General features: G+C 42.0%; 1 protein-coding gene and 1 long non-coding RNA gene across 19 annotated transcripts in view; one reads left to right on the top strand and one right to left on the bottom strand.

Annotated features, from left to right (window-relative positions):
* Magi1 (membrane associated guanylate kinase, WW and PDZ domain containing 1) overlaps nucleotides 1-26956 on the top strand; it is a 548751-nt gene that overhangs the window by 22649 nt on the left and 499146 nt on the right. The gene's annotated exons all lie outside the window — the stretch shown is intronic.
* LOC125358727 lies at nucleotides 3830-26329 on the bottom strand. Its single transcript, XR_007212373.1, has 3 exons — nucleotides 26317-26329; nucleotides 25111-25114; nucleotides 3830-4199 (listed from the first exon to the last, which is right to left on the bottom strand). It is a non-coding gene; the product is annotated as an uncharacterized LOC125358727 (long non-coding RNA).

The raw sequence follows: 26956 nt of genomic DNA, 5'->3' as shown, positions 1-26956 counted from the left end.
CTGCAGGAAGCTACAAATGGTTATAGAGCAATTAAATGATCCCCGAGTCTTTATTGTCCTAGACAGTAGAAGAAGAAATGTCTAGAGACATTGTCCAAGATAACAGAGCATTTGCCTGGCTGGGTTAGGATTTCTTTCTGTTGATGATTGTTGCTGTGAATAGGGTTAGAATTCTGACAGTAGACATTTGTTGCTTATGCATTAAAAATATATTTAATATACTTATATAATTATACTTATGTGCATGTGTATGTGTGCGCATGCGCACACGCATGCACCAGTCCCAGGGCTTGAACTCAGGGCCTGGATTCTGTCCCTGAGCTTTTTTTGCTCAAGGCTGGTACTCTACCACTTTAGCCACATCTCTGTTTCTCTCTTTTTTGGTGGTTAACTGAAGATAGGAGTCTCACGGAGTTTCCCGCTTGGCCTGGCTTTGAACTGCAGTCCTCAGATCTCAGCTAGGATTACAGGTGTGAGACACTAGTACCTGGCCGTACTTTATTTCATTAAAAAAATATTGTGTTTATTCATTGGGGAAAAGTATTAGTTATATCTCCTATGTATTCTGGCTTTGGATGGTGTTTATAATCTCTTTAAAAATATCATAAAGTGTTTTCCTCATAGAATTATTTGTGAGAGTCAAGTGGTATGTGAGAACTCCTCATCAGAGTATCTTGTACATAGTTAAGACACAATAAGTATCAGTTGTAAATAGTGTTTTACCAAGTGAGTGACAGCGATTGATAGATCTGTTCAGCAAACACATACATGCCAATTTTTTTTTGGGGGGTGTAGTGGAGATGTCATTGGGGTTTGAAGTCAGGATCTGGCCCTTGTGAGACAAGTGATTTACCACTTGAGCCATGTCCCCAGCTCACATTGGGATTTTTAAAATAATTTATTTATTAATTAAACAAAAATTTTTGACAAAGTGTTGTGCACAAGGGGTACATTTACATAGTAGGGCAGTGTGTACATTTCTTGTGATATCTTACACCCTGTTTTTCTTTCCCTTCCCTAGGTCAGGTAGACATATATACAATACACAGTGTACCAAGAACATATACAATAGCCACGTGGCCTACGCCAAAGAAAATTCGCCTAGGGCTTTAAATGTAATGTCGGCAGTAGACAATATGTCAAAAATAGTCTTAAATGAACGTACATACATAGCTTTTGAGCTATTGTGATTCACTGAGAGGTCTATTTTTGACCTTTATATGTTGAGTAGTTGTTTGGTTTTAGTTACATACTGTTGGGTCGCTGACCCAAACCTGTGGGAAATACCATTTGACAAGAAGTTTTTGGTTTCACAGACCTGGTCTCTACTGTCTCTCCCTTCCCCCCCTTAACTGTCATATATCAAGGAGATCATGCTCCTTTGTTTTCTGTGTTCTAGGCTTGTCTCGCTCAACATTATTTGTTCAAGTTCGGACCATTTCCCTGCGAATACCAATATTTTACCAATTATAATCACTATGTAGTATTCCATTGTGTATAGGTACCATATTTTTTGGATCCATACATCTGTGGAGGGGCATCTGGGCTGTTTCCATATTTTGGCTATTGTGAATTGTGCAGCGATAAACATGGAAGTGCAAATGTCTTTTTGATATCTTGGGACCTGTTGTTCAGCATAGATGCCTAGGAGTGGTATGGCTGGGTCATAGGGTAGGTCTATGTTGAGCTTTTTGAGAAACATTGGGATTTTTTTTGTGCACATTAATGTGCTAGATTCTGTTGAACCCACATTTGAGTGAAACATACCCTTAAGGGATCAGCCATGCTATTAAACAGTAATCAACAAAACAATTAGGATTTCTTGGTCTCCTCCTGAAAGTTAAATGCTCTATTTTTGCTCATTTCATAGTTGCCATAAACTTTGGTACTATTTTCGATCTCTATTTTATATGTAGGGAAACTGAAGTCTAGAAATTAGGACAGGTGATTTTTTTGTTGCTGTTGTTGTTCAAGTAAGTAATGTTATTGGGCACCTTCATTGGGTCTGTATGGCCTTGTGTGTGTGTGTATATGAGATGAGTCTCTTGAGTCTCCACAATTTCCATTTAACTTTGTACTCTTGATTTGTGATCCAGAATGCTATGGGAATTCCCTGGAGTAAAAGAGGATGTAAGGATCATTTGCCAGAAGTTGGGTTCAGAACTGGTCTTACCCAGAAGTAGGTGTTTGCCACGTGTAGGATATTTTTTAGAGAAGGGATGGAGTGTTATTCTAAGTGTGGAAGGTACAGCTGGGCCGGTGCCCTGAAGGCAGAAAAGCTCTCAAGTATTCTCTAGATACAATGTGTAGAGATGAGGGGCATGTAAGGAAATAATGGAATGCGCTAACATGGTTTTCTTTACCCATCTGGCAGAACTGCAGAAATGCCTGTTAACTCCTGGCCTTGAAATGATTTGATAAAACCTTTTTTTGGAGAGGATGTGAGAAGAACCCATTAAAAGTGGTCCCCCTGTGGCCTAACATTTGCACCAGTTGAAACATTTTTCTCTGGAAATAGGTCTCTGAGCTGTGTTGGAATTGTTTATGAAGACCAAAATGCAACAAAATGTGCTGTGGTTGAAATGTATGGATCTTCCCTGCAATGGATTTTGTGCAGTTAGTTAAAACATTGAGGTGGCTGTTTAGCTAACACTGAGATGGCTGGATGCTGGTGGCTCATGCCTATATTCCTAGCTACTCTGGAGACTAAGAGAGGAGGATCACAGATAAAAGCCATCCGGGGACAGAAAAGTCCCTTGATGCTCTTATCTTCAGTTACCCTTTCAAAAAGGCAATAGTGGTGCCCTGGCTCAAGTAGTAGAATGCCACCAAGGTCTGGAGAGCTGAGATAGCACAGAGCTGTTACCCATCGCTGCCTCTGGATCATGTGACCATACATCCCGTGTCTTTGAGACAAATACTGAGTTTACACCTGTTTTATGTAATTATTATGGTGCTGTGTCTGTCTTTAGAGTCCTGCTTTAGATGGAGAACATATAGCTGTCCTACCTTCCTTTGGGGATTAGAGTTGGGGCAAAAATAATGGGAAACTGGCCCTTACACATGTGACTTGTACTTTATAGGAAGAATAATCTTTTACAAGATTGACAGAAAATTAGGGTTCTACTCAGCTGCTTTTGCATGGTTATTTCTAAAATAAATTACTTTTTATTTTTTGTCAGATATTATCAGCCTCTCCTCTGTTCTGCTTAAATAAATCTTCAAGTAAAATTACTGAAGATTTTCATTATGTGAAAAGGGGGCAGCATTTGCCACTGAGAACCCCACTGTGAATTGTTGCCTTTGCTTCTTTCTTTTGACTTGAATTTCTCCCTTGGAAAAACACCACACGTTTGAAAAAAAAAAATTGTAGGATAGACTTGCTCATCTCCAGGTTTCTCTAACATAGATTTAGACAGTAAGATTTGAAATTGCTAAATCAGCTTCATGCAAACTATAGATCTCCAGCGGGCATCAGAGTTGGCTGGGTTCCCCTTTTCCTTCCTTCCTGGTAAAATCCCAGTGGAAATGAAGATGGGAAAGAAAGAAATAGCTTCTGTTTTAAAAATAGCAATGATTCTGGATTAACAGATGTCAAGGGCCCTTTAATGCACTGGGCTTTTCAGATGGTTTCACACCTGTTGCCTCTTTCATATTCTCTCTCTCTCTCTCTTTCTGTCTCTCTCTCTCTCTCTCGTTAGCTATCTAGCTTGAACTTGGGGCCTGGGCATAGTCCCTGAGCTCTTTTGCTCAAGGCTAGCCCTCTACCACTTTGAGCCACAGTGCTACTTCTGGTTTTCTGGTGGCTAATTGGAGATAAGAGTCTTATGGACTTTCCTGCCCGGGCTGGCTTTGAACTGTGATCCTTAGACCTTAGCCTCCTATGTACTTGTATTAAAGGCGTGAGCCACTGGTGCCCTGCTTTCTTTCATTCTTTACTACAACGTTTGAGAAAGAATATTCTCTCTTTTCATACATATGGGAACTGAGCCTCAGAAGAGCAAGAAGTACCTATCCAAGGTGCTTGGGATCCAAATCAGGCTCCTTTGATTTCAAATTTCAATGCTCATTCATCGCAAGGAATTTGTCATTCTGTCTTATTGATATTGTGACTAGGATAATTCCTTGTTTTAGGGGATTTGTGTTTGACATTGTGATATGCTTAACCACATCCCTGGCATCTCCTTACTAGGTACTAACTGATACCTCCTACTCCCTACTCTCATGTGTAACAGCCAAATATTATATTTAAATGTGGCCCAAAACTTCAGGTAGAAAGAGCTTGTTGGCAATTAACTAATAATGTCAAAAATAGAGGCAAAGCACTGAATCCACATAAATCAAGGGTTAATGACAGACAAGTAAAGCTGTCTTTCCAACTGGATTCAGTAGTATATAAACTCCATCTAGTATTCATTGCTTTTCTTTGCAGTTCATATTTTGTTTAAAACCTAGGGACCTGGAAAAAAAACAACTTAATTGCAAATAATCACAATGGCTGTGGTTAAAATAATTGAGGAGGTTGATAATGCTAGACATTTCTTAGTTTATTAAATCTTGCCTGTCTTCTGTCCCATTTTGCCCTGATCATTCAGGATGTGCTGTAACCATGGAGGCTCATATTACTAATGCCATATGTTTCCATTCAGCTCTTTGAAAATGCTGTGTATGTGGCTCAGCGATGGAGTGCCTGCTTAGCACGCAAGAGGTTCTGGGTGCAATTCCTAGCACTACATAAACAATATGTTCTGCAGCCAGAGATGACTCTGAACAAATGGGTGTTCTTCCATATCTCTGGGGAGCACTTCATTCAGCAAGCCTCTTACAATTTAAATACCTTGGAGAAAGTTTGGCTTCTGTGGAGAAAATTTCCAAGTCCTGGTCTCTTGCTTATGGCTGGCTTATGGCCTAGGATAAGACCAAATGTGAAATTATTGCTCTAGGCTTTAGCCATAGCCTGTAGATCTCAGGGGACAGGTGCTTTGCAGCCTCCAACTTGGTTGGCAGTCACTGTGGTGTCTAAGGTGTTGGAAATAAAGAATGCTCGGTGAATGGTTGAAACAAAAAAGTAACTTCCTCCCAAGCCCATAAACAGAAAATCCCAAAAGAGAAGTTACATTTTACCAAAAATGAGTCCCTGGAGATTTTTCTGGTAGCTGGTCTACTAATGACATCGGAGTCAAGTTAAGCTGGAGAAAGTCTGTGTTCCATGGAGAGCGATGGTGGGGAACTCCTAGGAGGCATCTTTCTGTTCAGCCTTTCTAACTGGCCACCTGCCCCTGTGGTCTGAGGGTCAGATTCTTCATTCAGCCCCTTCAGTGACTGCTCCTGGCTTTGTTGTGCTCTGTGGGAGCCCTAAGGAGGGGCTGAGTCTCTTTAGAACCTGGATTCATAGCCAGATCTGAGTACACTGCTTAGTCCTTTGTATTTCCTGGTCATTTGGGCTTCTAACTAGCTTCCCCTTTGTAGAGTTACTGTGATGCCCGCATGAAATAGTATATGTGATGCTTACACTCTACTTGACGTGGTATCCTTTGTGTAAGGATAATTTATCTTTATTGACCACCTACTGTGGGTTAAGTGCTGCTCCCAGGGCTCTGCAGATAACTGTGTCATCCTCTTAGTACCCCTTGTGGTAGGAGCATTATTAGGGCATGTTAAGTTTTGATGCCAAGAGAGGTTGCTTTGTCTAAGTAGTCAGGGGAAGAGCTAGGTTGAATTTAGATAGTTCTTATTTTTATGAGTCTTGAGTACTCCAGCATTCCAGGGCAACTGCTGAGATTTATTTACCAACCGTGTGTGTGTGTGTGTGTGTGTGTGTGTGTGTGTGTGTGTGTGTGTGTGTGTCCTTTTTATTTTGTTTTGTTTGTTGGTTGTAGGGCTTGAACTTAGAGCGTGAGTGCTATCCCTGAGCTCTTTTACTCAAGGCTTTACCACTTTGAGCCATAGCACCACTTCCAGCTTTCTGGTGGTTATTTGGAGACAGGAGAGTTATTGGAGATAGGACTTGCCTGGGCTGGCTTTGAATCACGATCCTCAGATCTCAGCCTCCTGAGTATAAACCTAACGGGTTATAAGCACAAGCCACCAGTACCTGGCGTGTGTCTTAGTGTTAGAACACCTCTTGTTTATTTCTTTGGTAGGAAGGAGATTGAGTTTGTCTTGTGAGGTTGGTAGCTGATAGGCTTAACTTTGGATGCAGCTCTGGGTCAGAAGGGAAGGGCAAATAGTATAATGTGTTTTACAAATAGGGCTCTGGGTGAGGTGGGGGTGGCGGTGGTCTAAATCTTCTTCAGTAAAATCCTTGGGTTTGAATCTGCCCACTTCTCTTCCTCTTCTTCTGTTATGACCTGTTTCAAACCAATCTAGGACTCTTCTTATCCCCTCCCCCAACCCCCCGGTTCTGAGGGTCAAACTCTCCATGGGCCTACAAGAGTCCTTACGGCGTGATCCCTGCCTTCCTTATGAGAATGTATCCTTGTGGTTCTTTTACTGTGCCGTGGGGCCTTTGCATATACCTTTCTTTTCCACCTGGTGCCGTTGCCTTCCCTCTCTCCCTAGTTCATGTCTATATGTTCCGTGGATCTCAATTCTGTCACCTCTCAGGACGCTTTGCCTCAGGTCTGATCCTGTTTTGCTTTGGCAGCACTCAGCACGCAGTTGTACATTGGTATGTGTTTGTGCTCATGTGATTTGTGCCTGTGCCCCAGTGCTCACTGTATAAGGGTCAGGGGTGTTACTAGTTTTTACTTCAAGGGGCCCAGTGCCCACAGAGTCAGGACTTATATCTCGTCCCCTGCTCTCCACATGCTGTCGCTTGACCGTGCATAGGAGTTAACCTGAGGATGAAGATGCCATTTCAGGAGGTCTAAGATGAAGCATCCTTGGTCCCGTTCTATGTGGTGCCGATGCCTGTCCTTAGGACCCTCCTTGGAATAAGAAGAGTTCGTAGAGCTCAGTAAGAACCAGAGAACAGATGGGTGGGGCTGAGGTTCACCCCTACTTTGTACCTTTTCTGCCTTGAAGAAAGAGCTGCAAACCGCATTGAAATGACACTGCTGTACTTAGTCCCTGCACCCTTAGGTGCATCAGCCCATACTCGGTACTGGCCCTGTGTCCTAGTTAAATTATCCTGAAACGTTTCCTCTGAAGGACCACAGACCATACCGCCAACAGCTGTGTGGGATGCAGTGAAGGAATTTCTGTGCAGCATTTGCATCATTTTCCTAATTGTGTTCATTTGTGTGGTTCAGTTTTCTCTTCCTGGCCTGCCTTGCTTCTGCTGCCGCTTCCTCCTCCTCCTCTTCCTCCTCCCCTCCCCCCTCCTCTTCCCCCCTTCTCCCCCTCCTCCTCCTCCCCTTTCTCTCCCTTCTCCACACTGGAGTTGGACCATGTTGCTGTCATTGCTGTGTCAAAGATTTTGGAGTCTCCTCCTGGTTTCTCAGGCACCAGTGAGGCTTCGGGGTGTATTGCCTGGCTTTTCTGCTTCTTGATTTCCTGATGGTTTGGTTTGCAACTTGAGCCTTGGCTGTGAATGAATAATACAAGAGAGAGACTGTGTCACTGGGGAAATGGAGGCACTGTGGTGACCTGGGGCTGGAAAGAGAATGAGATGGAACAGAGGAAGCTCTGTCTGGTCAGAAACATGGTCTGGCACCCCTCCCCCCCCCCCCACCGCCCCTCACTACAGCACCTGAAACCCTCACATGTGTGCCATTGGAAGTCTGTGGACTTTATATTAGGGCATTAAACCAAAATCAAACCCAAGCAAACAAAAATGCACAATCTCATTCCATCCTAATGTGTATGTAGTCTATGTTTTCAGATTATGTATTCTATTTCAACCTTTTTTTCTTTTTTGGCTATATTGAGGTTTGAACTCAGGGCTTCGTGTTTGCCTGGCTGGTGCTCTGCTACTTGAGTGACACCTCCAACACTTTTTGCTTTTGTTATTTTTCAGGCAGGGTTTAGATGCTTTTGATGTGGTTGGCTTTGAACTGCAGTCCTACTACCAATGCCTCTGGAATAGCTAGGGTTACAGGTGTAACCACTTTCCACTTTCTTTCCCTTTTGGAAATAGGGTCTTGCTAACTCGTTTATGTGGCTGGTTCCCGAGTTGCCTGAAAGTATAATTCTCTCTTTCTGCCTACACAATAGTTGGGATTACTGGAATAGGTTACCATGCCTGGCCACGTTAGGCTTTCTTTAAATCACAGTATCATGTGTGACATCTTTAGAAACTTTCTTAATGTTCTGATACCGCAGGATGGTCAGAGTGTAAGAAAAGAATTCTTCACATCACGATTGCCTAGAACTTGGCATTAGCCAGGTACAATTTACTGTGGTTTCTTAATCATAAAAGCGTATATGCTTGTGCTTACATATACATGCATCGAGATATAAAATATATGCATATATAGCTACAGGTAAGCATACGCATACACTTATGCGAATGTGTGTCTGTATGTACATGTGATCATGCTTGGCACAAATGAAACAGTACTTGTGTGCTTTGGTGATAAATTTTTATGAGATTAAGACTGAATAAGTCCTTGATGGCACTGTTTCAGAAGGCAGGGATTTTTCTGTCTCAATTACCACTAGCAGTCATATTTTTTCCACCTCTCACAAGTTACTTTTCATTTACTGATGTTATTCGTGTAGTAACAGTATCAGTGCTTCCTGTACAGGCTTATAGCTTTGGCCTGGTACATTCTAATTCTCATGAGCAATGACAATGCCTGCTAAATCGATCCATATTGGATTCCTGTTTACCTGGCAGTGTAATAGAGTGGTAAATACCACAAACTTCAGTGGCAGGCCGAATTGACTTGTCACTTTCCAAGCTATTGACCTTTCTCAATGTTATTTTTAATCAGCTCTGTGTACCCTACATAAACGCAGAGATGGGAAGTGACTGGTGATGGAACCAGTGTCTCCTTCAAAGAAATGCAGCCCAGGAACCAGCAGAGGAACTGGTCTCAGTCTTTTGCCTCTTGAGGAGCATTTAAAGAAACAGGTGTTTCTCTGCTGCAGCACCTCTGGAGGTGCACTTTGCCTCAGTCTGTGTGTCTTCGGTGCAGTTCCAGCGACTGGCAGGCGCCTGGAAAGTCTGGTCATTGTCTACTCCTTATTCTTCACCATGCCTCTGGGAACTCAGGGAGGTGATGCGGCGCTGGAGCTCTCTTTGGGTTTCCTTTCCTCTCTCTGGTTCCTTCAGCTGCTATTTTCTTACCTTCCTTTGACTCCTGTGTCTGTTCTCACCACACTTCTAGCTCCAACATGTATGTAGTGAGACACAAAGGGAAGGGATAGGAGATTTGGAGGGGACTTGTGCTGGAAGGACAATGCCAGAGACCTTCTCAGCAGACAGTGGATAGTGGTTAGTGCAGTGGACCCGGGGATGTTCCTTAGAGGACATTAGTATTGGCCTAACACCTGATGGGGATGGTAGCCCTGGTTAGTTATATTTCCCGATGCCTCACAGGTAGGCCTTTTGTGTCCTGAAAACAAATAAAGAACCTGGAGTATGATTTCTTTTGGAGGGGGGGCATAGAAAGGGGAAAAAAGAACCTGGAAATCCAGGTATGGAACACTTCCTTTCCTACTATCTTTTCTTGCTGAGTGCTGGGCACACAGCATTATTGAAGGCTGAGGTCTCCTTTGTAAACCATCCAGAAAACTGTAGGGTCACATCAGCTCCGAATTAAACTGAACTCAGGGTTTGGCATATGGGATTCCTTTGTAAACAGCTGCTGCCTGTGTTCCATTGTTAAAAAAAAAAAAAAAGCTATTTAAAATGGCAAATTCATAGTTGAATAGATTTCATCTCGATGTCATCCGAACTTTGGAATGATCGTTCAGCAGATGTTTTAATACTCTTGTATGTTACATTTCAATCAGTTCGGATACAGAAGGAACAGAGCTGCCAAAAACAGCAATAAAGGTCTATAATAGATAGCAAGGCCCTCTCTAGTAGTGAGCAGGACTACTGTTTATAATCACTGCTTCAGAGGCCAACTAAGAGGGCTTCAACGACTGGAGCCTCATTCTTCTGTCTTTGCTTTGATCTTTTGCCTATCAGTATTGGCTTCAAATCTGAAATACTCAAGGCCGCCTGATATACAGCGAGTTTGATTTACTTTATTTGTGGAATTCTTTTGTTGGCGGTTTATCATCAAGGCACATAAATTGTATACCAAGATGGAAGCAAAGTTAAAGATACCTTGCATCTCCTATATAAACTGACCTGGACTTTCATTTCATGAATTTGGGCGAGATGGATGTATATAGCTTTTCTCTTCTTTTCCCCCCGCCCTTCATTGTGGGGGAATCAAATGCCAGGTCCTCATGAATACTAGACAAGTGCTTTACCACTGAGTTATGCTTTAAATACCCACATCCCCTTTCCTTTAATGTGGGTAAACTTAAATTGTGTGTGTGTGTGTGTGTGTGTGTGTGTGTGTGTGTGTGTGTGTGTATTGTCCTGTCTTAGGGTTTGAACTCAGGGTCTGGGCACTGTCACTGAGCTTTTGTGTTCAAGGCTAGTGCTCTACTACTACTTTCTGGTGCTTGATTGGACCTAAGAGTCTTATAGACTTTCCTACTCTGGCTGGCTTCAAACCGTGATCCCTGGATCTCAGCCTCCTGAATAGCTAGGTAGTAGTAGTAGTACCTAGTAGCTACTGGAGTGAGCCACCAGTGCCCAGCACATGTGGGTAAACGTTGATGGCTGTCTTGACTAAAAAGTGCATGACAGAAGTCATATCATGGGACTTAGTAGGCATGTCTATAAAAGTTCACCACTTGTCTTAGAATATTTGGTCTTGAAGCCAGTGACCATACTGTGAGGGAGCCTCGAACCTGCTCACACAGGGAGGAGAGGCCTATGTAGATTTTCCAACTCTCAGCTCAGGTGAACTTGCAGGTATGTGAGTATCCCTCTGATAATCCAGCTAATGGCTGTCAGGCCAGTACCCCACCCCAACCCACCCCTTGTGAGGGCCCTGGACACTGTGGGGTCCAACTGCCTTCTGCTCCCCCTATGAACAAAATGAAATAGTGGTCTTATACCACTGAGTTTTGGAGTAGTTTATTGTGGAGGGAGACTGGGGAAAGCATTACCTTCTAATGAAGTCAAAGTGATATTTTTCATTACCTTGTATGTCTCTTGAGACTAGAAAATATCACTTGAAAAGATGGTTCTAGTTCACGCACCCATGTATGAGAGTAGCCATTGTTTGCCCATCCTGGGGGTGAGAGATGATTATTTTGATGTACTTTGTTTTCTGTTAGTAATGTTCCACTGTTAAAAATCAAGCAAAGTAAAAAAAAAAAAACCAACACAACATTTTCCCTCCAAAACAATGGGGACCTTTTCCTAAGTTAGAGCTCAGAAGCATTTGGCATCCGTACATCCCATAGGACCCGCTGTGCTCCTGGTTTTGAGTTAATATCTTCCTTTGTGGCCTGTTGCCCAGGGCAGTTTTCCTTCCTCAGCCTACATGAGATCTGGCAGTACCTTTCCTGGTAGGAGTTTCAGTGCTAGAAGGGATCTGGTTGCCATGTTGTCATTACCTTTCTCATAGAGAATCAGCCATGCCAAGCAAGAAATGGCTTCCTGAGTCACACAGGTAGAGTGTGGTATCGGAACAGCCTGGTTCTTCGGCCTTCTGGTCCTTAGGTGGACACCACTGTTCTTGAGATACCACACTGTCTTTAGGCAGGAGCTGGCCTAGAGCTGGGATTTGTGTCAGTAAAGGTTCTTTTCATTCACCAGAGATATCCTCACAGAGATGTCCTCAGAGTGAATAGAGTTGGCTCTGTAATGTGCTTCCCCCTTACTTTGCCTCAACCAACTGCAGATTGAAAATATTCACCAAAAAATTTTGCATCTGTTCTGAAAATTGACAGACCATTTTCCTGTCATGATTCCGTGAACAATACAGTATTAAACAATGCACGTAGCATTTACGTTTCATTGGGTATTAGTAATCTAGAGATGATTGCAAGTAAATGAGAACAGTTATAGGCATGGACTTAAGAAGATGAGAACATTGGTATTCGTGGGGAGTCCTGGAATGATTCTCCTTTCTGGATACTGAAAGATGATTGTGCATTCTTTATGACTATATATTCTTATGCATTCATAAGTAAATATATTTAAAACTGTACCTGTGGGAGAAATAAATAATACAGTTTTCCTTCATCTGCAGTATAATAATTTTCTCTAGCTAACCCAAGCTGCATCGATACTCTCCTTTCCACGTGACTGGCTAGAAGGCTGTGGCTATGATTGCTCTGTCTCTGTGAGAGGGGTGAGCAGTGGTTGATGAGGAAGGAGATGAGATGGAGGGAAATTCGAATTGGCCTCACACTTGATGACTACTCTGTGACTTAGCTGTGGAAGGGGGGAAAAGGGCTAGCACCAATGAATTGTCTTGCTCATCTGCAGTTTTACAGAGTGAAGTCATCATTCTTCCTCCCCCGTCTATCTTCCTTCCTCTTGCCTTCTCCCTCCTTTCTTCCCCATAAATGATGTATCACTGAGCTACACCCTCAACTGATTGCTTCTTTCATATCTTTAGACCAGGCAGGGCCAAGTAATTAGGGAAGTTTTTCCCTAAAAATATGAATAGAAACTTAATACTGCATGGGGGTTTGTGTTTGGGTATGTGTTTATGTTACTGTTAATTTTAGCCTTGCTGTTTCCTCTGCTAGTGCCAACCATGAAATGTAATTTATATACTTGGGCAAAATGGCCATTTCCATGCCAGTTCCTTAGATTTTCAAGGAGGAACCTTTAGAGTGCATTGAGCCAGAAGCAGTAATTACAAAAATAAAATCCCATTTGGTATAGGGTTTTCTTTTTTTTTTCTTTGCCAATAGTGGGATTGGAACTTAGTTCTTTAAGTTGCTTGTGCTGCTGTACCACTTGAACCATGCCTTCAGCCCTGTATTTTTCTGGTCATTTTAGAGATGGAGTCTCACAAACTTCTCTGTCCAGGGTGGCTTTGAATGATAATCTTCAGGATTAGCCTCCTGAGTAGCTAGGATTATAGGTGTGAGCCACCCAGTGCCTAGCTGGGGACAGGGGGTTGTGTGGTCATCGCCAAGTTATTTCACACATAATACACATATTTTTGCACTCCATAATGTCATAATATAAGCTCTCATTTCTATAAGCTATATCCTTACGAATGAAATGGAAGCTTGTGTCTTGTATTCAAAAGAAACAAGAGATCAAGCAATTAAAATGGTAATCGTGTGTGTGTGTGTGTGTGTGTGTGTGTGTGTGTGTGTGTGTTGTTTTTGGCCAGGGCCTGGGCACTGTCCCTGGCTTCTTTTACTGAAGGCTAGCACTCTACCTCTTGAGTCACAGCACCACTTCTGACTTTTTCTGCTTATGTGGTATTGAGGAATCAAACCCAAGGCTTTATGCATGCTAGGCATGCACTCTACCACTAAGCCACATTCCCAGCCCAAATGCTTTCATTTCTAAGCTAAATATTGAAGTAACTGTTTTGTCTGTGGTCCCTGTACTGGCAAGTGATTTCAATCCTGGGTATTTGTTTTTGTTGATGAGAATCACTGAATGAAATCGTGGTTCAAACCATGTGAAATGGCTTTGAGGACTTCCCAGCACAGGGGGGCCATTGGAGTCTGGAAGTGGACCATTAAATTCCAGCTTGCTGTGAAACAAGGAGGGGAGGGGAGTGGAGGGGAGAGGAGACTTGGATCTGCTAGTATGATGTAGGGTAGCTTTTCCTTTACAGACAAAAAGCTTTCAGCTTCCATCTTTTTCTCAGGTCTCTAACAGTTTTGCCTGTGGGCAAGCAATTATTTCATTAATACTGGCATAGATGTTGAAGTTTTTGCATTGTTCTTAGGGCTACTTGCTTTTGTTTAGGCAAACACATTCTTCTGACCCAGATAGGAGCCTGAATGGAAAGGCTGCTGGAGAAAACTTTTGTTTGATTATGACTTGATCAGGCAGGATTCATGCAAGCAGGTAGTACTAGAGTCTAATCACTTATTCATGGTGTGATTTTTTTGGGGGGACATATTTATTTAACCTTGCTGCACCTCAGTGCTCCCCTTTTATTTTACATTAGTATTTTTATTTATCTGTTTTTGTGCCAGCCCTTGGCTTGAATGTAGGGCCTACGCATTGTCCCTGATATTTTTTTGCTCATAGTTAGCACTCTAACACTTGAGCTACAGCTCCACTTCCAGCTTTTCTTGGTAGTTAATTGAAGTTAAGGGTCTCATGGACTTTCCTTCCTGGCTTGGCTTCGAACTGCGATCCTCAGACCTCAGCTTCCTGAGTAGCTTGGATTATAGATGTGAGCCAGTGGCACCTGGTTTCCCTTTTAAAATAGGAATAACAACAGGTTCTTTTTCCTCTAATTACTAAAAGGATTGGGAGTCATGATATATCTGTTAGGTATCTGTATACATGGTACATAGTGAGTTTTAGATTCTTGGCTAACTTTTTTGCATATTCAAAGTTCATTTTCAAAATTTTCTTATTGTAAGTTTCTTGCAAATGCTTTCTTTCTTCCTGAAAGGTTTTTAATCCTCTTTGTCTTCATCTTTAAGATCCCAAGTCTTAGTTGTTCTTCAAGACTAAGCTTAAATTCTGTATTCTTGAGATTTTTCCAGGTCCAAATACCAGTTTAGGAGTACCATTTGGGCCCCTCATGCTTGTGTCTTTGTTCTTACTCCATTCCATTCTTGTCTCAATACTTTTTGATCTCCTCTGCTTGGTAGCAGGACTTTGAGGAAAATAATTTTCATGTTTTCTATTATGCTATCTCCCCCACCAGGAAAAGGAATCTTCATAATGTCTCAGTACACGTAGGCTGAAAAATCTGTATGCCTCCATTTTCTGCCTTCTCATTGGCTCCCTGGGATGACTCATTGAAAAAATGGGCGTGAGACACTCAGGCTTGGCATATAGTCAGTTCTTGGTAGAGAGAGAGAGAAAAAAAACACATTGCTGTCTTTTTTTTAAATTGTCAAGATGATGTACAGAGGGGTTACAGTTACATGCTTAAGGTAGTGAATACATACACATTTCTTGTCATACCTGTGATCCCCTTCCTCATTTTTTCCCTCCTTCCCTCCCCCAAGCCCCTCATCCCCCCTTGCTTTCTTCATTATTTTTTCAAAAACAAAAACAAAAACAAATCTCTTGTCTTTAATGGACATTGTCACTCTAGTCTACAGTGCTTATGTCCTCTATGATTAGTAACTGTAAAATAATTCCTTCCAGATCGGGTGATGTATACATATACATCTCTTTTCTTTTGCCTAATGTAATCTATTCCTTCTTTTTCTCTAATTTTTCCCCCTCCCCTGCTGCCCTTGAGTTGCTTAGTTTGTTCTCTTCAGTGTCCATTGCAGCTGTTGGGCTCTTTCTACTGTATTTTCCCCCATTTTCTATTCATTTTGTGCCTTCCTCTCAGCTTCTTTCAGATGTTCATCTGTGTATATCTTATGTGAGGTAAAGGGTCTAGGGTCTTTTAGTTTCTCTAAGATTGATTATGAAGAAGTCTTTTGCTTCCTTATCTTTGGTGTTCTTTACAGCCTGGATATTAAATTATGCACATATGAATTTATGTAAAGGCCATCACAGAATGGAGGAAGGACATGGTTCTTGCTACTGACAGAATTAATATTCAGTGAAGGCCCACTCCAGCCATACTGACCCCTGCCTTTTCTGGAGCTATAGTGCATAGACCAGCAGCGTCCTGGCAGAAGTACACTACTTTCAAACACCATTCATGTTGCCTCGTGCCTTTACTTGGTTTTAATATTATTCCTGACAAGGCCCGTGTCTAGCACTATTATTTGCCTAGGGTAAATAATCAAGGTAGAAGATTTAGAGTGTGTGGACTGGTATTATTTTTGCCTTAGTCATATGGAACACTCTCTCCTCCCTCTTCATTCCCCCCTCCCCCCTTCTCCTTTTTATTTTACTAAGAATAGGAGGCTCTAAGATTAGTTCCCAGCCTGGGTTCCTGAGAGCACTGAAGTCTTTAAAAGGCATTTGGCCTGAAGGAATCTCAAGCTCTTTTTTTTTCCCCCATTAAAAACCATAAGACCTGATTGACAAAACTGTGTTTTCTAAGGATAGGAATACCTAGGTTAACCTAAATGTCAGGTTTCTTTACTTTGACTGGGATTATCTAGCCCTGGAGGGATTACACCCAGGTTTTCTCAGGGAAAGTTGGTTACTCATTAGCTCACAAGTGCAGGCCAGTCCAGGTTACTCACAAACAGGGCTGTGTTTGTTTGCAAAAGTTGATGTAATTAGTTGTTGATTGGAAAGGATTTTGGACCCCTGGTTTACCCTATCTTGGCTTCAAAAGGCCTTCAGATAATAAATACCACAATACCATGTGTCAAAAAGTGACAGGAGCTTTCCACCACAAAGAAAGACTTGTGCTTCTCAAGGTGGCCTGGAAGGCATTTTGAATTTTAAGGCTATTAAAATATATGTTACACTATTCAGGTATTGTGGCACCCACCTGTAATCCCAGTACAATGGAAGCAAACGTTAGGAGGATCGTGAGTTTGAAGCCAGTGTGCACTACAGGGTGAGATCTTGTCTCAAAAAAAAAAAGGGATGAGAATATATCTTAGTGGTAGGTAGTTTGCCTATCATGCACAAGACCTTAGGTTCAATTTTCAGTAGTCAACAAATGAAACAGACAGGTTAGAATTGATTTATTCATGGAGTATTGAGGCCTTGAGTATTCTACTGGGTCTTTCATAATTGGTGTAGATGGTCATCTATACATGTGAATTTTGGTCCTTCATGAGTTTGGCACATTTTAAAGTAGGCATATCAATATCATAGATGGTCTCAGTTTCCACTGGTTATTTATCTTTTCTGTCTCTTTTCCTGGACTCCAAAATCATAATGGCATTGAAAAGAGAATCTTTTATAACGATTGCCTTGAGTGACAAAGGGTCACAATGAAAAGGTACTTAGATAATGTAACATGGTTTTTATCCCGATTTAGATGTGATTCTATTCTCTGTTAAGAATTGAGGTAATTGTGAATATAATATGTAAGTGAACTGTAAAATGACTTCCATTAAATGTTTCAAGTAATGGAGATACATCAACACTAACCCTATGAAAGCTATGCGCCTTAAAAGTTTATAGCCTCAATTTTATGAGCTTCAAGGCTTTTTGCGCCAGATGAAAGGGATGCTATCCTATAAAAATTGGTATCTTACGCACTTGAAGCTTTCACTAGCATTTTAGGAAAGGGAAGGGTAAAAAAAATTCAAATCGTTTCAGAGTATGATCTACAAATACAAGAAGTGGTTGTTACCTTTTGGCTGTGGCTAAGTGAGGAAAGCCTAATAGATTAGTCTTGCTTCCTTAAAGTCTCAATTTCTAAATATGCATTCATTATTAAAAGAGCATATTTCCAGGCAAAGACTAAGCTTACTACTTGAGGTGCTACAGGATTTTCACAAGCAATGGATTTTTGGAAGTACTAACTTTTGTGATTTTTTTTTTTCATTTATCACTACCACAAATGATTGCAATCCTGCCATAACAGTTATCTCTTGGCACAGAATGCTGTGTAACAAATGACCTTGAGCTCTGTAGTATGGGACAGAAAGTATTTTCACAGTCACAGGTCTGCAGGTTGGCGGCTGGGGGGTGGGGTGGTGGTTCTGCTGTGTGTCTCAGTTTGCTGTCTGATCTTGGTACTAGCTACCTTTGCACAAAATTCTTTTAGTGTGTACCCACATCAAGTCAAAGAATATTTGCAAAAAAAAAAAGGGGGGGGGAATCCACCATCACTAGGATTTGCTGTACCTTGTGAGACTGGAGTTATGGTGACATATGAGATTGATATACCTTGGTTCCAATGGTTCTTAGGTTTCTGTAGGAGTGGGGCTTGTTGGGAGAGAAGACAGGAGAGACAAAAGCGCATCCTTTGAATAAGCTTTTCAGAGAGTAGGCAGGGTGATATGGTAGGAGATGACTCAGTGAAATTTTGTCATATATATTATATTCCCTCATTTTTACCCAGTTCTTTAGAGCTGCATTTTTCTTCTTAATATTTGATATTGTTATACTATTAAAGATTTTGAGTCTGTGGGTAAATTGGAGGTTTGTGTGGTTTGGATCATGCATGCATGAGTTTTTACTCAGTGCTGGCCTAGGTAAGGTCTGTTGCCAGACTATAGCCATTGAGGTAGACACGGTGTGTATGCACATTTTAAATCCTCGCCACAGAAGAGCTCCTTTTCTAGGCAGGAAGGCAGAAGTAATCTATGAAACAAAATCTAAAGATATACATATATATATTCCAATTAAACATCTGCCTTTATTAAGCAAATTGAGAAACCCATCAGACTGGTTTCTTTTCAGCAGTAAGGAAATGGAGCAATCACCTTCTGAGGTGATCTGGAGATGATGTCATTTGAGGCTGTCTTTAACACGAGCCAAGAGTCATCTGTCAACAAATACACATGCCAGTCATTAGATGATTTCCTTTATTACCCTGGCCTGGGCCTGCCCACAAGTTTGAGTGCCTGTATTATGGGAGACTAACCTAGAAAGAAGGGTAGAAAGCAGGCTGAGTTCCCAGTCCTCCTCTAGTTCTAGCTGGCCAACAGAAGCAGGAGGGTGTCTTGCTTTACCTGGCTTAGAGCTCCCAAGACAGAACAGGAAATGTGGGAGGTCCCCACCCAACCTTGACCGATGGGAGGAAAGAGCGAAGCGAGCGGAAGTCTTAACTTCGATTTTGGGTTTCAGACTGTCAGACAGGAAGGGCGATTTGAAGTGGGATTTTTTTCTCCCTAGGTTTTCATTTATAGTTATCACTAAATATATTCCAATGATGGAAAATTACGGCTTTTTACTTGCCATTTGGCAGCTGTGCCTGGACCTTTTTTTTTTTTTTTTGTAGATTTTGGTGTATATTTTCAACCCAGTTAGGCTTGAATGGGGTAGAATTACGAGAGTTAAAAAAATGATGTGTCATACTGTTAATTAAGGGTTAGGTGCAGTATAAAAAAGACAAGTTATAATAGTAGCTAGCAATTGTTGAGTGCTTTTCTGTATTCTTGGATAAAGTGCCTGATACATGTGGTATCATTTTTTTAAAATCCTCCTGACCACTGTGTAACTGGTTCATTGGGTTCTGTAATTGCTCTCATATTATAGATGAGGAAACTGAGGCTCAAAGAAGGTCAGCAGCTGCCCCAGGTGGTCCATCCCAGGAGAATCCTAAATTCCCATTCACTTTTTGTATGGCCTAGCACTGAAATTCATAGAACTCTGGGTTTTTATTTAAAAAAATCTGTGTGTGTGTGTGTGTGTGTGTGTGTGTGTGTGTGTGTGTGTGTGTGTGTGTGATAGTACTAGGAATTAAGCCTAAAGCTTTGTTCTTGCTAGGTAGATGTTCTACCACTGGAGTTGCATGCACGTACAGCCCCTTTTTGCACTGGTTATTTTCAAGGTAGGATCTTCCTGGACCTGCTGACTCTGATCCCTACTTGTGCTTTTCTCTATTGCTAGTGCTGACTGGCATAGGCTACTGTGCCCAGCCATCGTGCTTCCCTTGTAGCTGTCACTTGATCACTGTCAACCCTTCTGGCATTCTCTCCCATCTCTCCCATCTCCACCCTTCTCCTCCAGTTACTTGGTTCCTTTTTCACCTATGTACGTTGAATATGATGACTTTATTGCCTACCTTCTCTTCATTTGTCTGCTCTGATTATTTTTTTAGGAAGATCTTTTTTAAATTGGTATACAGACTTGTGTGTGATACTATCTGTTCCCAGAATTCCCTGAGCTGAGATGTGAGTACTATAGAACCTAAGGTGCCTTAATGACTACAAGTGGGAATCAAGTGCACGCTTAGCTGGAAGAGGTTAGGGGAGGTTGTTGAATTTGCAATCTCAGGAATGTGCCTGTTGGTTCCATCGTTCCCATCCCCCACACCCCAAAAGCCAGAATAGGATTTGAATTCACAGTTTGGGGTCTAGTGACACGCCTGGATCTGAGCCGTGCCCTAAGTAAAGCAATCTTTTTAAGGGAACTAGAAATCCTTACAATGAAAAGGGTGAAAAGAATGTGACTTCTTGTCTCTTTAGTCTGAACTGTTAATTTTTGTGAATTGCTAATGGACTTGACTTTTCAGTGGGATCAAATGTATCCTTGTATTTCCTGGTCCCTCTATGTGGGTGGGTCATTATGAGCCCCTTACCTGCTTATGACTTACTGTGAGTGTGGGCTGCCATTAAGCTCTCTGGACAGCCTGTTTGGGTAGCAGATGTGTCCCCATGCCTTGTGCATGTGTTCCTTGCTTCCGTCGTTGCTTATCTCAGTACCTTCCTGAAAGTGTTTCTTGTTGGAGCAAGGTCGAGTGACTCATCAGGGGACCCAGGTGTCCAGGGCCTGCAGGCGGGCCAAGGAGCAGGGTTGAGCAATGTCATTGTCTCCCAGAAACCTCTTCTGTGGAGGTGCTTCCTGGCTAAGGACTGTGTGACCCTCCTGTTTAGCACTGGGTCATTGAATGTTTTGTGTCTTTTCTATGGCAGAGGAGAAATGACTTACTTCTTTGTGACAGTGGAGGGCAGATAGTTGAAGTTATTCTTTCTTTTTCTTTTTCTTTTTTTTTTAATGTGTGCGATTTGGTGGTAGGTTGTTAGCTAGATGTTGCTCATTGGACCCTGTATGTGTTTGCTCCCTTAGGGAGGCCAGTGCTCTGGCTGGAGGGGTGTGTGTGTGTGTGTGTGTGTGTGTGTGTGTGTGTGTGTGTGTGTGTGTGAGGGGGGGGTTGGCAGGACTGTGTCTGCTTTCAGGATATGGCTGTGACTCTAGCTAAGCATTTCTTGCCTGTCCCGAGGCTTCCTGCCTTTCGGATATAGACTTGGGTGTGCAGAAGGTTAGCTTAGCAGCTCCAGCAGCAGAACATTTGCTTTGGACCTTTCACAGTGATACTTTGGTGCTTAATCACTACCCTTCTCCATGTTTGGTGAAATGCCTCTCATTTTCAAGAGTTGCTCATCTCCCTCCATCTCTGTAGTACTGGGAATTGCATGCTAAGCACTGAATTATTTGAGCCACGTCCCCAGTCCTTTGGCTTTCCGTTATTTTCAGATATGTTCTGTGCTAGCTTTTTCTGGGGCTTCAGTTTTGATCCTTTATTCTTCTCCTCCTCCTTAGTAGCTAGGATTACAGTCATAGATCACTAGGCCTAAACCTGAGATAATGATCTTCTTGATGACAGATAAGACAGGTGTAGTTTTTCTTGAGGTACAGAGTAGAAGTTAAGAGTATGAATCTAGCCACCAAGTGTGGTTTTATTCTACGTCCAAGGTGTTGGCATTTACTAGCTGCAGTCCTGGGAGACACTTGCCCAACATCCTTAAGCTGTGCATTTCTGAGTTGATGTCTGAACTAAGATAATGCTTACCTCATAGAGTTTGAAAATTCCATAAGATGACGCAGCACAGCATCAAATGAGATAATCCTTGACACATCCAACTCATAGGTTTCTTGTGATCAAATATTACTCAATTCAGTTTTAAAACATGGGTGACTTCCAGGGTTGGAAAGGCAGCAGTGGAGAATAAGTGTTTGGTTTAATCATTGGAATTGAGAACAGTGCTTGGCCCACAGTTGATGCCCTATAAACATCTGATGAACGACTAGTGTGTGAAGTCTTATTTCCATGTGGGTCTCTGTTGAACAGTGGGTTCTTCACATCGCCTAAAGGTTTCTGCAGCTATTTCCCAGCCTCTAGCCACATGAGTTCTTGTTCTGCTCCATCCTGTGGGATAAGCGAGGCCGAGCTGTCATTCTGAAGTGTCATTGGGGAAAAGGCATTGTTTGTGCCTCTGGAACAATCATGCAAAGCAAGTGTATTAGCAATTCATCACTGTAACCAACTCCATGCCTCCTGTCACATGGCTCTGGAATAAATGTGATCTTCTGTTAGAAGTTTCTTCTTTTGTCTGTAGCATCTGCAAATGAGGTTCAAATGGTGACCAGACCCTTGGAAAGAGAAGGGAGTTTCAGGGGAAACCTAGTAAGATCTGTGTCATTTCTCTCCTGTTGGAGGATTTGAAAGGTGATGTTTTTGCCTAATGCATTGTAACTTAAAATGTGGGCCATGGACCAACCAACAGCTTTAGTGTCTTCTGAGAGTGTATTAAGTACAGACTCTTAAGTCCTTTTCTCAACCCTGTTAAGTGAGAATTGGCATAATCTTGACCATGATCTTCATCATGATTATGATTAGTATCATCAGCATTATTATTTTGGCAGTATTGGAGATTAAACACAAGGCTTCGTGCTTGCATTCTACCACTTGAGGCATATCCCAGCCCTTTTTATTTTAGGTTGTTTTTCATAGGACGTCATGCTTTTGTGTAAGCCGGTCTTGGATAATTCTCTACCGCTATCTCCTTTGTGGCAGGGATTATTGGTATGTGCCACAACAGCTTGGTTTTGACCCATCTGACCTTGACTTGCAGTGCTCTTATTTCTGCTTCTGTTGTAGTTGGGAGGTTACAGGCAAGCTTCACACATGGCCTTAGATGATCAGTTTGAAAATTTTGATTAGATTTGGTATTGCAAGAAAGGCAAATGGATGGGATTCAGAGAAAAAGTGCTAGTTTTAAATTAAGTTCTATTGCAGTACAGTTTGCTGTTTCCTGTTCAGGTTTTCTTCCTGCAAACTTTACTTGGTCCACATTATTTCACCACAGAGAATAAAAACTAGCACTCAAGGACCTGGAGGAGGAGAACTATACTTGTGTGAAATGATTTATGGAGTGAATGCCTTGGTCGCTGTGCTGGTGAGATAGTCTCCTTAGACATGTAGCTGTCTGGGTTATTGAAGACAGACAAAGAGAGCTGACGTTTTGAAAGTGCCTGTTGTATGTCAGTGTTTGAGGTTCTCTCTGAGACTTGCCTCACCTTACCTGTCTGTAACTTCATGGGGACATTGCGGTTTTGTAGGCTGATGGTCAGATTCCACGGCTCTCTGGTACCTACCCATACCTCCTTCTAGCCATCATTCTGCACTTTTTTTCTTTATTATGACATCCAATCCAGATTTATCTGTTTTGTTTTGTGTTTTTTTTGGTCAGTTGTGGGTATTGAGCTCAGGGCCTCTTTGTTGTCCCTAAGTTTTTCTCTTCAAGCCTGGTGCTCTACCACTGTGAGCCACAAGTCCATGTCCGGTTTTCTGGTGGTTAATTGGAGATAAGAGTCTCATGCACTTTCCTGCCGGGGCCAGCTTTGAACTGTGGTCCTTAGATCTCAGCCTTCTGAGTAGCTAAGATGACAGGAGTAAGCTACCAGCACCTGGTCCAGATTTATCTTAAAACTGATGATGTCAATAAGTGATTTAGGGAAGAATCAAGAAAGATAGTGATATCGAATACTTGTATTAATATGGTAGTAGTTGGTAAACATTCAAACTTCACTGCTTGAGAAGCAGGCCAGGAGTCAGTCTGCTAAGACTAGCTCACACAAGCTATTTCCTCAGAATAAGTGATGTGCACTTTTGTCACTTGTATGTCAATAAATACACAGTCAACAAAACACTTCCTTAGCGGGAGCAGTGTAAAATAGGCTCTGAGGTGAAGTCTTCAAATGTAATTACTGGAAACCACCTTTATGGGTCTGGTAATGTTTCTATATTATTATGGCCTGGCCTATTTTATAACTGGCTGCAGTCTTAAAATAAATGTATTTTAATAGCGAACTACATCATAGTCACAATTGGAAAATGACCCTGTTTGCCATGCATGCATCACACATAAACACAAGGTCTTGAGTCGGAGTCTTCTTGTCTCCCCCCCACACCCCCCCACCAAAAATCCGGATGTTCCCTCGGCTCCTGCCTGTAATCCTTACTATTCAGGGGTGGCTGACATTTGGAGGATTGAATTTCAAGGCCAATTTGGGCATAGAAGTTTGCTAGACCTCATCTCCAAAAGTAACCAAAAGAAGCTGATCTGAAAGCTTGTCTCAAGTAGTAGAGTATCAGCTGAGTGAGTTTGAGGCCCTGAATTCCAACCTGTATTGGCAAAAAACAAAAGAAGAAAGGAAAATCATGTAGAAACTACAGACGTATAGCTCAGTGGTAAAACATTTGCCTAGCTTGTGAAAGACGCTGGGTTCAATCTCCAGGACCGCAAAATGAAATTAAAAGCAGCAAATAGCCAGTGTATAACACTGGTTATTATAACTTCCATCCCCTCATAATTCCAAACTCTGACCTTCTGAGATTCAAAATCAGAATTTTATTTATTTCATTTCTGTGTCCACCAAAATAAAATATTTCAAAATAAAAGTATTCACTTGCACCACCTAAGATTGTTTTCCTCTGCAAATTGGCAACTGTGTTCGAAGGTAACTGTTCTGTTGTTTGTTGAGAGGGGGGGTCTCACTGTCTAACTCAGGTTGCTCTCTTACAGTCACCCTGCTGCTGTATGTCTTCCAAGTGCTGGGATTACAGGCATGAATGAGCCTTTACACTCAGATGATAACTAAATTTCGTAGTTCGAATTCTTCCTAAGGCATCCTTGTGCCTGTGGTCCAACGTATTATCTTACATTGGTTTGTATTAATCAGAGCCACCCGTTGAAAGCAAAGTGGATGAGAAGAATATAATGCTCTGGGCAGGAGCTGAAATTTGAAGAATGCAATTTGAAGTATGTACTGGAGAATGGCCTAACAGCCAGCTTTTTTTTTTTTTTTTTAATGTGGTTCTAGAAGCTTTGGCTAAATTAGGAGAACCTCCCTTGCTCTGGTCTGCTCTTTGGCAGGCAGCCACTGTAAATGTCAGCCATCCTTAGGGTTTGTAGGTCTTTCTAAAGGAGTGAACTTGAGTGCTTGATTTACATGTTGGTCTTCCATCAGTGATGTCCTTTGTGTTTACTTTTTTCCATTTAGGCCAGTGGTGGAATGCTTACTGACAACCTACCAGAAATTTATGGTGCTTGGAACAAGACTTAGAACGTGACCTTATTCTCCTATTCTTCGCCAGGAAGAGAGCAGGGGAATGAACCTGCTCACTCTTCTTCCCACCCACCTCAGGTGGTCTCCACCTCTCTTTCCTGTTCTTCCTGCAGCTCCCACTCTTCCCTCTGGTTTTCACTACTATTTTTCTTTTGCTTAGAACATTTCTTAAATTTTAGTCTGGAAAAATCTATTGTATTTTTTTTTAAGATAGCAGGCTGGTGCCATTGGATCATGCCTGTAATCTTAGCTACTCAGGAGGCTCAGATTTGAGGACTGCAGTTTGAAGTCAGCTCAGGCTGGAAAGTCTGTAATACTCTTATCATCATTTAACCAGCATACAGCTGAAGTGGAGCTGTGGCTCAAGTGGTAGAATGCCAACCTTGAGTGAGCAAACTAAGGGGCAACAGCTTGGTCTTGAGTTCAAGAATTCAGTATTGGCAAGAGTATCTCTCTCTCTCTCTCTCTCTCTCTCTCTCTCTTTCTCTCTTTCTCTGTCTCTCTCTCCCCCTCCCTCCCTTCCTCCTTCTCCCAATACCATTAAATAAATACAAAACTGTTAACATTAAAAAAGAATTGTACCCAGGGCTGGATATTTAGCTCAGTGGTAGAGATGAGCTTAGCATGCATGAAGTCCTGGGATCCATCCTCAGCAACACTACAAATACCACACACACATACACGTATCATGCATGCATACATACATGCATGCATGCATTCCTAAATACTGTATTTGGTATGAGAAAAATCATTTCACCTTCACCTCTTACCAGTATAGGTGATGTCAGTCTTTGACCTAATGAGCAGTGGTCCTCAAGTCTTTCCTTCATTTGTCAACTTTCCACTTCATTGGGTCTGAAGAATAACAGCCTAGGTGCAGAAGCCATTGTGAAGCAGCATACAGTTCCTAGTTGGTTGTTGAGCTAAAGATTGGTTACATGCTGGGCATTGGCTAGAGAACTAGTTAGTATCCAGGCTGTTGGGCATTGTAGAGAGGACACGGGCTTGGAAGTTGGCACACTCACTTGTGAGTGCCAGTTCTGCTCTTGAGCTGACCCTCTCTGATGTTTACACTGTATAATTTAATAATTAGAATTGAGAAAATGAAAATTAAATATAATTAGGGCCATAATTCCCTAGTCATGCTAGCTGTAGTTCAAGTTCAATGGCTACATGGCGCTCTTGGCTGTATGTGACAGCCCCAGCCCCCTTCCTGACAAGTTAGTCTTCCTTGAGACTCTGGCAGATGTGTGTGGTGATGATGGTATGTCTGTGTTTTGCATAGTGTTTATCACCTTTACCAGGTGAACATACCTCTCACCTTGCAAGATGGGAAACTTTAATTATGTTAAGTCGAAATAAAGCAGTGAAGAAGTCATTTCTGAGCACTGCTCTTTTGGCTGGAGCCGGGACTTAACCTGAGGATAAGGGCCAGTGTCTCACTGACTGACCTCTTGGTTAAGTTCTCTGGGCATTTCAACCTTTGATCATGACTTTAGGAAGAGATCTGACTTCTGTGAACCCTGCACTTGAGATCTCTCAGACCTTGATCTCTTACTCTCTGCCTAGCTCTTGACCTAAATCTGGGCCTATCATGTCATCTTTTTGGATGATAGTTGTTCTCCGAAAGGTGCAGCTTAGAAACCCTATTTTATTACCTTCTGCTCCTGGCCAGGGAGCTGTTCCTCCCTGCGCAGAAGTACAGAGATATTGCAATGAGTTCCATGGTACATTTACAAAGGAAAGAGTTGCCAAGACACAGCTATAAAAATGATGGTCTATTTTAAATATTTATACCTAATAAATTAATGCTGTTATTGCATTTGTAATACACCATGTGAAGTGACTGCCATTATGAGATAATTATAGTTTCATTAAAGTATTACTTATCAGTGTCTTATACCGTGTGTGGTCTGGTAATTGAGCTCTTGTGGG

Source organism: Perognathus longimembris, chromosome 10 (assembly GCF_023159225.1).
Source record: "Perognathus longimembris pacificus isolate PPM17 chromosome 10, ASM2315922v1, whole genome shotgun sequence".
NCBI lineage: Eukaryota > Metazoa > Chordata > Mammalia > Rodentia > Heteromyidae > Perognathus > Perognathus longimembris.
The sequence above is the reverse complement of the archived record's forward strand: the minus strand, read 5'-3'. Positions and strand labels throughout refer to the sequence as shown.